The 10,576-nt window shown below is 45.5% G+C and overlaps 1 pseudogene; it reads right to left on the bottom strand.

The window, feature by feature from the left end:
* Nucleotides 1-5,269: 5,269 nt before the first annotated feature.
* On the bottom strand, nucleotides 5,270-8,519 carry LOC110302699 (large ribosomal subunit protein eL30 pseudogene; annotated as a pseudogene).
* Between the last annotated feature and the right edge of the window lie 2,057 nt (nucleotides 8,520-10,576).

Here is a 10,576-nt window from a genome sequence, read left to right as displayed (position 1 = left end):
ACCGGGTTCAGTGGAGGAGTCTATCTAGATAGAAGATACTTTGTTTCCTTCTGCAGGACTATGGCGCCAATACAGGGCCTTTGTACATTCTAGACAACCTATGCTGAGCTACATCCGGGCCTTCTTTTTACTTCTTAGGTTCAGGCACAATCTCAGAAGTTCCCCAGGTTGACCTTGCATCTGCTCACACTGTGAGGCCCAGGCAGACTTTGAACATGGTCCTCTTATGCTGGCCTCCTGAAGGCCCGCCAGCCGAGGACTAGCAAATCAAGTGTGTTTTCAGGGGAGATTTGATCTGATTTTCGTGTACATTGTTACTAGAAAGCATCCCAGGACAAACACAGGTTTTAGTGGTTTTGTAGACCTACGTGTACTGAGTACCTCTTAGGAGCCAGATACAGTACTGGGCCAGGAGGAGTTTTAAGCTAAACAAATGGTTCTTTAGTGAAATTTCCATTAGCTCACAGGGAAAAGATTCAAAAGTAGGTGAAAGAAGTCTAGCCACATTTTAGAATAGAACTCTTGTCTGTTATGACTAAGGCGGGAATCCAGACCCGAGGTTTATTTTCCCTCCAAGGATGTTTGAAAATATTGCAAGAATGCCTTAGCTTGTTTGTAAGGAAGTAACTCCAAGAATCTGTCCCTTGACTCATCCAGCCCTGGGTAAACTACCTGACTTGTGGAGCGCCCTGTAAAATGAAGACACTGAGGATGGGAGCAGCGGATTGAACCAAGCCTAGGTCTTACAAACGTGGACCACTCAGCAGAACCGCTCTGACACTCAGGAAGCCATCCTGCTGAGGTCCTCCTACCACAGAAACTGGGAGAGGTTAAGGCCCTGACTGCCAAGCCATGTATAACCCAATTGGATTGATTCTGGGGATCCACGGGGTGGGAGAAGAGAACTGACATCCTCGGGGGCCTGCGCACACACACACACACACACACACACACACACACACACTTGTGTGTGCACCCAGTCGCCTCCTTTCCCCATGGCAAATATGTAAATGTTAAAAAAATGAAACAGTGATCCGGGTGTGGTGGCACACGCCTTCAATCCCAGCACTTGGGAGGCAGAGGCAGGCAGATTTCTGAGTTTGAGGCCAGCCTGGTCTACAAAGTGAGTTCCAGCACAGCCAGGGCTACAGAGAAACCCTGTCTTGAAACAAAACAAAACAAAACAAAAACAGTCAAAGCTAGGAGACACAGGTGCTTGTGGAGAAGTGCCGTGCTGAACATGGATCTGTCTTAGTTAGAACTGGTTTTTACTGCTGTGAAGAGACACCATGACCCAGGTAACTCTTTTTTTTTTTTTTTAAAGCTTTTAATTAAAAAAAATATTTATCTATTTATTTTATGTATGTGAATACACTGTCATTCTCTGGTGAGAGGAGAGCATTGGATCCCATTACAGATGGTTGTGAGCCACCATGTGGTTGGTGGGAATCGACGTCTGGTTTGCTATGCTTCTCTCCTGGGTGTTTATCTGCGTTCCACAGTGATGTCACCAGCCATGGCGGACCTCTAGGGATGCACGCTCATCTCTCGTGTTTTATCTTCTATGGGTTCTCTGTGCGAGGCATTTGTTCATTCGCAGATCAATTCTTGTACCAGCCCTTCCTGTTCTGTTTTGTATTTCTGAGACCTCACGCCATCAGATGCATTCCCCAGGTTCCTGTGGTCCCTGGGTAGCTTCTGCATTGGCTCTGTGGAGATACAGGGGTTGGGCAGTGGGAGAGATGACCTGTCTTCCTCTTCAGTCTCAGGTGGCGCCATTTCTGTATCTCTGGCACCCATGGGGCAAGCCTACCTGGTTCCCTCCCAGAGTCTCCAGCTAATTGGCTGTCTTTAGCCCCTAGTCTTTTGTCTCTGGTCTCCTGAAGTCACTACCTGGCTGCCTGGCTATCTACCATCTGACTTATTTATGTCTACCTTCACATAGCCAATGCCTTGGACTAAAGTCCTTCTGTTTCAATACTTGAATTGATTTTGGTTTTCCTGATTGAATCCTAACCTGTAGGTTGTCTACTTCAAGTTTAAGTTGCTTTCTTTTTTTTTTTTTTCTTTTTTTTTTTTTTGGTTTTTCGAGACAGGGTTTCTCTGTGTAGCCCTGGCTGTCCTGGCACTCACTTTGTAGCCCAGGCTGGCCTCGAACTCAGAAATCCGCCTGCCTCTGCCTCCCGAGTGCTGGGATTAAAGGCATGCGCCACCACGCCCGGCACTTAAGTTGCTTTCTGAGTTGAAGATGATGGTGTTGAACCCGTTCAGGAAGCGTTCGCAAACTCCAAAAGACTGTCAAGGACCTGGTTCCGATGGTCTTTATTCAAACTCGAACTTGGGCTCACCACCGTCACTGACACAGCAGGATGGGAGGGTGAAGCCCAGAGCATAGTTTCAAGCATTTATAGAGGCAAGCAAACAAGCAAGGGGGTTTCCAGCTTGGCACACATCTGATTGGAGGGGAGCTATTATGGGATTTGTTGCCCTTTAAAATGATTGGCTGGTGCTGGGAGCTGAACCATAAATTTAAGTCCTGCTTTCCTCCTGATTGGTGGTTAATAGGGAGTGACCTGGAAACTAGTGCTAGGTGCAGGTTTATTGGTTAACTCGAGTTCAACCAATAAGATGGAGCCTGAACCCAAGATGGAGTTGGTCTGTTCTCTCAGTGGTATATGCCTGTATTTTTAGTATTCTGGAGTCTGACATCACTTAAATTGGTCAAGACTGGGATAATATAAACTAATATGTGACTTCAGATAGAAAGTTTCATTTTTGTTCTTTTGTTTTTGAGTTTTGCCGGATCAGGATTCAGTGTGTTGCTCAGGCTGACCTCAAACTCCTGGCAGCCTTGCCAGGTACTGGCATCTCAAACGTGAACCACTGCATTGGACTTTGATACAAGTCGATCTGAGGCAACTCACAGGAGGGTCTTTATTCTATTCCAGCTAGCTTCCCCCCAACCATGCACCACCGTCATGTAGGACGGTTTTGGTGGTGGTGGTGAGCCCCGAATGAGCAATGAACGGAATTCCGGTCCTGTGTACGAGCAGCAAGCACCTTTAACTATTGAGCCATCCCTCTGGCCTCCAGACATCTTTAAAAAAAAAAAAATTATAGCTTAAGAGGTGTTTGATCAAGAATTTTAAGATGAAAGATTGAATTCACCACTATGTCTTTTGAGTGGAATATGAAATGCATATTAAGTGGTTGTATTTACTCTCTGTTCTTCTATGATGTTAATGATTTCTTACAAAAGGCCATGGTCACTTTTTTTTGTTTTGTTTTTTGTTTTTTGTTTTTTTTTAGACAGGGTTTCTCAGTATAGCCCTGGCTCTCCTGGAACTCACTCTGTAGACCAGGCTGGCCTCGAACTCAGAAATTCACCTGCCTCTGCCTCCCAAGTGCTGGGATTAAAGGCGTGCGCCACCATGCTCAGCCTGTGGTCACTTCTTAGTCCAATTTAAGTTATACCTGGACAGAAACAGAACATTTCCTGTTCTACTACTTCAAAATCAGAAAGAATCGTCTGTGTTTGTTAAAGAAAGTTTGCAGAGAAGTATAAAGAAAAAAAAAAAAAAAAAAGAAAGAAGAGTAATTCTACCACCAAACTTGTTGATTGATATTTTATAGCAGAATCAATGACTACTATATAATAAATGTGTCTCAATAAAACACAAAATGATACACTTTCATCTATATATTAGAAAAGTGAGAGTTTGCTAGATTTCCATAGGTGCCTGTAGCTCTGAGTTCATTGGTGGCAGCAATGGGGCATGCTGATGTAATTTAATTTAACCAATTTTTAATTTCCTCTGTTAAGTATATTAATGTTTTATTCTTAATTATATATGCACACTATGTATTTATAGTTTAAGAAATGTTTGTGTTTTAATTATGTGCGGGTATCTCTGTGTGGGTATGTGAATGTGAGCACAATATTCTGAAGGCCAGGAGAGGGCGTGGCTGAAGGCCAGGAGAGGGCGTGGCTGAAGGCCAGGAGAGGGCGTGGCTGAAGGCCAGGAGAGGGCGTGGCTGAAGGCCAGGAGAGGGCGTGGCTGAAGGCCAGGAGAGGGCGTGGCCCTTCTGGGGCTGGAGTTATAGGTCTTTGTGAGCCACTGGATGCTGGGACTTGAACTCAGGTCCTCTTCAAGAGCAGCCTTTGCTCTGCTCTTAACTGCTAAGCTGCCTCTCCAGCCCTTGCATTTGGAATTTTTGAAACGGGATCTCATGCTGAAGTCCAGGACGGCCTAGCACTCAAAAAATAATTCCAATGCTGAGATGATAGGTGTAAGTCTCCAGCCTGGCTTTCTGTTTTATTTTTTTAAGAGTAGAGTAGACGCTTTGTTAGGAATGACGTCACATCATTGTTCTTGAATAATCATGCACTACTTAATAACAGCAATTTCTCGCACTTGCGGGTAGTTTTGCTCTCTTGTGTGTTCCTTTGAGGGGAGCTGTAATAGTCTCATCTGTGATGGAGAGTTTGGGGAAGGGAATTATTTTGTGGATTTTATTATTGTTTTTAAGGCTTTCATTCCATAACCCAGGCTAGGCTTGAAATTATGATCTTTCTGCTTCAGCTCCGTAGAGTCCGGGGATTACTGGTTTGAGTAGCCACACCTGTCTGAGAATTACATCTTAGCTGTGGTTTTCCTGTGGGCTAACAATGACTTTATATATCCAGCCATCCATTCATCCTTAAATAGTCACCATTGATGACCCAGCACACCCCTTGGGGCTGCTCTGCTAGCTTTAACAGAAACAAGATAAATAAAACATTTTATTCCATCCCACAGCTTTCTTTGTCTGGTTACCCTGGCAACAGACTTGAAGTCTGCACTGTCAGATAACACAAAGTCCACACTTGCAACCTGGACAGGACCTGGAGATAGCTCAGCGAAAGGTGTTGCCTGAGTGTAAGCTACCCAAGAGGTTTCCATTATTCCTTGAAACCAGTCATTTCTCCACAAACACATTTTCCACCCCAGAAAGCTGAGGCTCCAGGGCTTAAATGAGTAGCATCCGGCAAGGGGTATGAAAGACAATCTAAATGTTATAAGAAGTGTCACACTTTCATTAACTTTTATGTATAGATTTAATCTCTCTCTTATTAGGGTTATGTTTAAATCACGCTAGGACTATTGGCAGCACAGTGTAAACGTATCTGTCTTATGAATGAACACACATGTTGAGTGTCGTGGAGCACTCAGTGTTTACCAATCCTGCCCTGTATCTTTGCTGAGCCATACAGAGCCCTGCGGCAGGCTTACCGGGCCAGCTTTCCAAAGCCAATGAGGTCTGTTTGGATCTGATGTCTGAGAAGAGACTTAATTGCTCATGATTTATGATGATAACATTTGAGGCAGGTGAGGGGACCCTGCCATGTCGGCCTGACACAGCCTGTTGAGGGTTGGCTAACTTCTGCAAGGCATGATGGGAAATACCTCACACAATGGGAGTGTTCTCTCCCCCCCACCCCCCTTTTTTTCTGTAGTCATAGCACTGGGCCATAAAAAGACAGCTTAGTGACTGACTGCAGATAGTTATTCAGGGACCAAGATGGCTGGCGATGCTTGTGGCTTCCGCAACTGGTCCAGGCTCTAACCAGAAGGTAGCTGAAATCTCGGTGAGGTGGCACAGGCCTGTATCCCTAGCAAGGCAGGACCATCATGAATTCCAAGCCAACCTGAGCTACACAGTGAGTTCTGTTTTCAAACAAACGATCTGAAGACAATAACACCCGAAGCTCAGAGAGGAGAAGACAGCTTAAACACGTGGTGGTCAGATCTGTCTGGGTGTCTCACCTTCAGTTCCAGTCAAAGGTGTTGCAAGTAACTTTTGCTACCCTGCCCACAATCCGGGAATGGGCAGCGCTACCAGCTCCAACCCAGCTTCCCTTGAATCCACAGATAAAAGACACGGACACACAGTTGTTCAATTTCAATTTGCCTTTTGACACAATTGCTGGGCGATACTATCTCCCGCCAGGAAAAGCTTGCCCTCATCAATATTCTTATCTCCGCACTTCTCCACCTGCCCTCAGCTTTAGTAGCTCAGTTACATCCTAGCTAAACACTTCCGACTTCCCGCCTGTAGGAATGGTCACAAACAGCTGCTCCGCCCAAAATCTCACAAGGCTGGTCACCTTTTCTCCATCAGAAGCATCAGGAACTCTGTTCTCCTCTCCTTGCCTCCCGGGACCTGGAAGTCCTGCCTATCTGTCCTGCCCAGTGATTGGCCCATGTCGTCTTTGCTGACAGATCAAGAACCAATGGGGAAACAGGACCAGCCATACACAAAGGTTCTGTTGCCAGAATATAACAGGTAACCCTGCTTGTTAGCAGGAAGATGGAAAAGAGGGCTGGCTGCATGCTGGCTGTGGAGAGGGCTTTGGATGCTTTTTTGGTTCATGGGGAAATGACTTTCCAAGCCTCAGTTTGCCTGCTATTGAGAACTGGTTTGTTCCCTTTCTCAGGACATCTGGTTACTATGCCATTTTACCCAAGACAGTAAACCTAACAGTTACATGGCACCTGGCCTGGGGGCTTATTGTTTCTATAGAGTGTCAGTTTCTCACCTCAAGGGTTGATCTATCAGATATCCTGCATATCAGATATTTACATTATGATTCGAAACAGTAGCAGCATTATAGTTATGAAATATCAATGAAATAATTTAATGTTAGGGGGTTACCAAGACATGGGGACTGTATCAAAGGGCCTCAGCGTTAGGAAGACTGAGCTCCAATGTCTTAGAGGTTCCCAGGTGACCTCCAGGTTTCCCCTGGAGGGACCACTGAAGGTGGCCTTTTTGGAACCAGACCCTTGAATGCAGCCTAGGCCTGTGACTGAGTGTCCCCCCACTGTCCTCAGAGGCAGTGTGCATAGGCCTTCCCACTTGATCAGGGGAAATTCGGAGGCTTTTACAAACAGGAATACATCTGCTGAACTGGCTCACTCCCTATCATAAAGACTGCAGAAATTCCTTGGCAGAAAGGATCCTGGCAACCTGCCTCTAAACGGAGGCCAAGAGATGGTCTGGGCCCATGCAGGGAGCCTGGCATCTTTTGGATAAAGTAATACACAGGGCATGACTGTTTCCATTTCCAAACAGCTTAAGCCTGAGTGATGGAGACAGTTGTGTCCTGTGAACCTTCTATTGCAAAACCCTCATGTGATGCCGCCTGCTGTTTATAGCCTTCCATTGTGTGGAGCTCTGGTCCGTGACAGGGCTGCAGTGTCCTGCTCAGGAGCAGACCAAGATGACTTTGTACTTATACCAAGTGTATTTATTCATCAAGTCTTTCAAAACTATTTTTGTTTTATTATCTAAACTATAATAAATTTGGGCATCTACCACACTCTGAAGTTCATTATTTAGTTCTTCATTTACCTGTGTGATGGTTTGTATATCCCTGCTCACCTACCTGTCCACTCCCTCACCTATTCATCTGTCTATTCACACATCTATGTACTAATATACTCCACCATCCATCCATCCACTCGCTCATCCATCCATCTATCCATCTACCCACCCATGCACCCACTCACTCACCCATCCATCTATCCATCTACCCACTCATCCATCCATCTATCCATCTACCCACTCATCCATACGCCTCTCAACCATTCATCCACCCACCCACCCACTCATCCATCCATCTATCCATCTATCCTTCCATCCACCCACCCACTCATCCATCCATCCACCCACCTACCCACCTATCCTATCCATCCATGCATGCATCCATGCATGCATCCATCCATCCAACTTGTAATTAGTGAGTAGCTATCAGAAACTAGAGATATAAAGTTAAGCAAAACCACAGTTAGAGTAGAGGTGAGAATGGGGAGTATTTATTCTTTGACCCTATCCTAGATCAGAAGTTCTAGGCACAATGTGTTTACCTCCCCAAACTCCAAGAAAGGGTCACTCGAAAGCCCAGGTTAAAGGCATGGGAATTTCTAGATCCCGAAACCCTAAGACCAAACATTCCAGAGACTAGGTGTCTAAGGGTTTCTATTGCCTCAAAAAGACACCATGACCATGGCAACTCTGTTTTTTTTTTTCCTTTTCTTTTTTTCCAAAAGGAGCTCTGGCAAAGTTTTATTAAAGGAAAACTTTCTTGTGTACTTCTCACCCGTCTGTTCTGGCATGCTTCTAATATCAGAATCACCTGGGTCAATGATAGCCAGTGTGCATACTCTGTAGTGTTTTCCACACTCGGTGCCCAGTTCAATATTATTGCCACTGTGGTGATGGACCCCAGTTTTAGCCAACATGGCATGGTACTCTATTTCAGATTTCTCAAAGCTGGGCAGCTGTTGGCGAGGATAACCAACTTGGCTTTGCCTTGTCTGATCATCTTCAGAGTCGGTTTGTAGCCCAGCACGTACTTCCCACTTTTCATAACAAGTTGGAGCCTAGAGTTGATCGACACCAGAGACTTTTTCGTCTTTTTTGAGGCCACCATCTTCCTGCCTTAGGTGCGCGACAACCCCCAACCAACACCAGCCGCCAAGATGGCGGAGGATCGAGAAAGGAAGGCGACCATGGCAACTCTTATTAAGCAAAACACTGCATTAGGGCTGGAATAATCCATTATTGTCATGACGGGAATCATGGCAGCATGCAGGCAGACACGGTACTGGAGAAGGAGCTGAGAGTTCTACATCTTGATCTGCAGACAGCAGGAAAGACTACCCACCACACTAGGCATAGCTTGAGCACAGGAGACTTCAAAACCTGACCCCATGGTGATACACTTTCTTCAGCAAGGCCACACCTCCCAATAGTGCCACTCCCTATGGGCCTATGGGGCCATTTTCATTCAAACCACCCCTGTAGGAGGAGGACAAAACCTCATAAAGTTAGTGGTTAGGTCTCCCTGTAGTAGAATTTCAACTCCTAGTTTTTAATTTCGGATGCTTCTGGATGAGCAAGTCAGTCTCTTTTTGGTTTTCCTTGTTTTAAAACGAGGATAAGAATCCTCACACCCAGCAACCGATGTATTACATAGGTTCCGGGTGGTTCAGGCTGCTCTTGGGCCCTTAGGAGGTGAGAGCAAGCAACCACGGGTGGGTCATTTCACACCACTCTTTTTTTTTTTTTTTTTAAATCCTAAAACGAATGCAAATATGTTGTTAACCAGAATATAATTTTTTATCTCTTAAGATTCAAAACAAAACCTCACATGTTGGAGATGGTTGTTTTCAAGGACACTGTCGGAATGTGGTCTAGGAACAAAGTTGTGTGAGGGGAATTTTTAGTGCTTGTGAGAACACTCCAAGAAAACAAGAGTCTTGTGACCTCGTTTTTTTTTTCCCCCCAAAACACAGCCTTATTCTTGGAATGTGTTTTTGCGATGCTCCCAGGAGTAGCGGATAGGAGCAGGTTTACTGCAGATCACTCATTATTGCCCGCTGTTGTTAAATATCCTTTATGTGGGATTAAAAAACATGCTTTTGCCACGTGCAGGTTGTCCTGGTGATTGTCCACAGCCCAAGCTCACGAGAACTTTACTCCTGTGACCTTTTAAACTCTTCGAGTAGAAACAGTCTGAGACTCGGGATACAGTTGGCTACTGCAGCAGACTTTGGTTCACCTCATTCATTGGCTCCATTCTCCCAGGTCCCGCCCTCCTGTAGAGCAGTGACAGACACAAGGTAGAGAGAGGGCTTAGGCCTGGCCTGAGCGTGGTTCCTTTTCCCATCAGTGGGATTCAGCTTGGAACATCAGGGTGGGTCTCGCCACTCTGAGGGAGTTAAAACTGAGGACGGTGTATTTGAAATGCTCGGATACATTTGTTCCCGCTCATTTATGTACCCACCGTTAGCACCCCTTTCTAACGGTTGACTCTGCACATGAGCAGATGTATATATTCAGTGCATTCCCATCTATTACCTGCAATACAGCACGTAAACCCCTGGGTTTTGACAACACGTCCTGGCAATTATTCACATAAACCCACAAGAGTTTCTATTTTTATTTATTATTATTATTGTGTGTGTTTTTTCGAGACAGGGTTTCTCTGTGTAGCCCTAGCTGTCCTGGTTTTTCTGCCTTACAGTGTTCTTTAACACGAGCTCCGTAGATTATCTGCCATTCTGCTGTTAGCCCCTTGGGATGCTTTGTGCCGTTTGCTGTTGCAGATGCTGCTGTATTGAATGACAATGTACGTGTGGCTGTGTGCACTCCTGTGAATCTTCTGCACTATAAATGCCTCTAAGTGGAGCAGCCAGGTTAAAAGCACCTGCAAGCTGGAGAGATGGTTCAGTGGCTAAAGAGGGGGTTTTGTAAAGGGCAATTGTGTGGAGTTTCACTGAGGTTGCCCATGTTCATACACGCTTCCACAACTAGCTGCCAGGAATCCCTCCCAGCTTTCTACCTTCTGTAATAAAGATTACTATTTTCTTAATTAAACAAAATCCCACGCCTTTAATCCCAGCACGTGGGAAGTAGAGACAGGCAGATCCCTGAGTTTGAGGCCAGCCTGGTCTACAGAGTGAGTTTCAGGACAGCCAAGGCTAAGACAGAGAATCCCTGTCTTGAAAAACCAAAAACTGGGGGGCTG

Source organism: Mus caroli, unplaced genomic scaffold (assembly GCF_978045245.1).
Source record: "Mus caroli unplaced genomic scaffold, Mus_caroli_1 scaffold_9, whole genome shotgun sequence".
Classification (NCBI taxonomy): domain Eukaryota; kingdom Metazoa; phylum Chordata; class Mammalia; order Rodentia; family Muridae; genus Mus; species Mus caroli.
The sequence above is the reverse complement of the archived record's forward strand: the minus strand, read 5'-3'. Positions and strand labels throughout refer to the sequence as shown.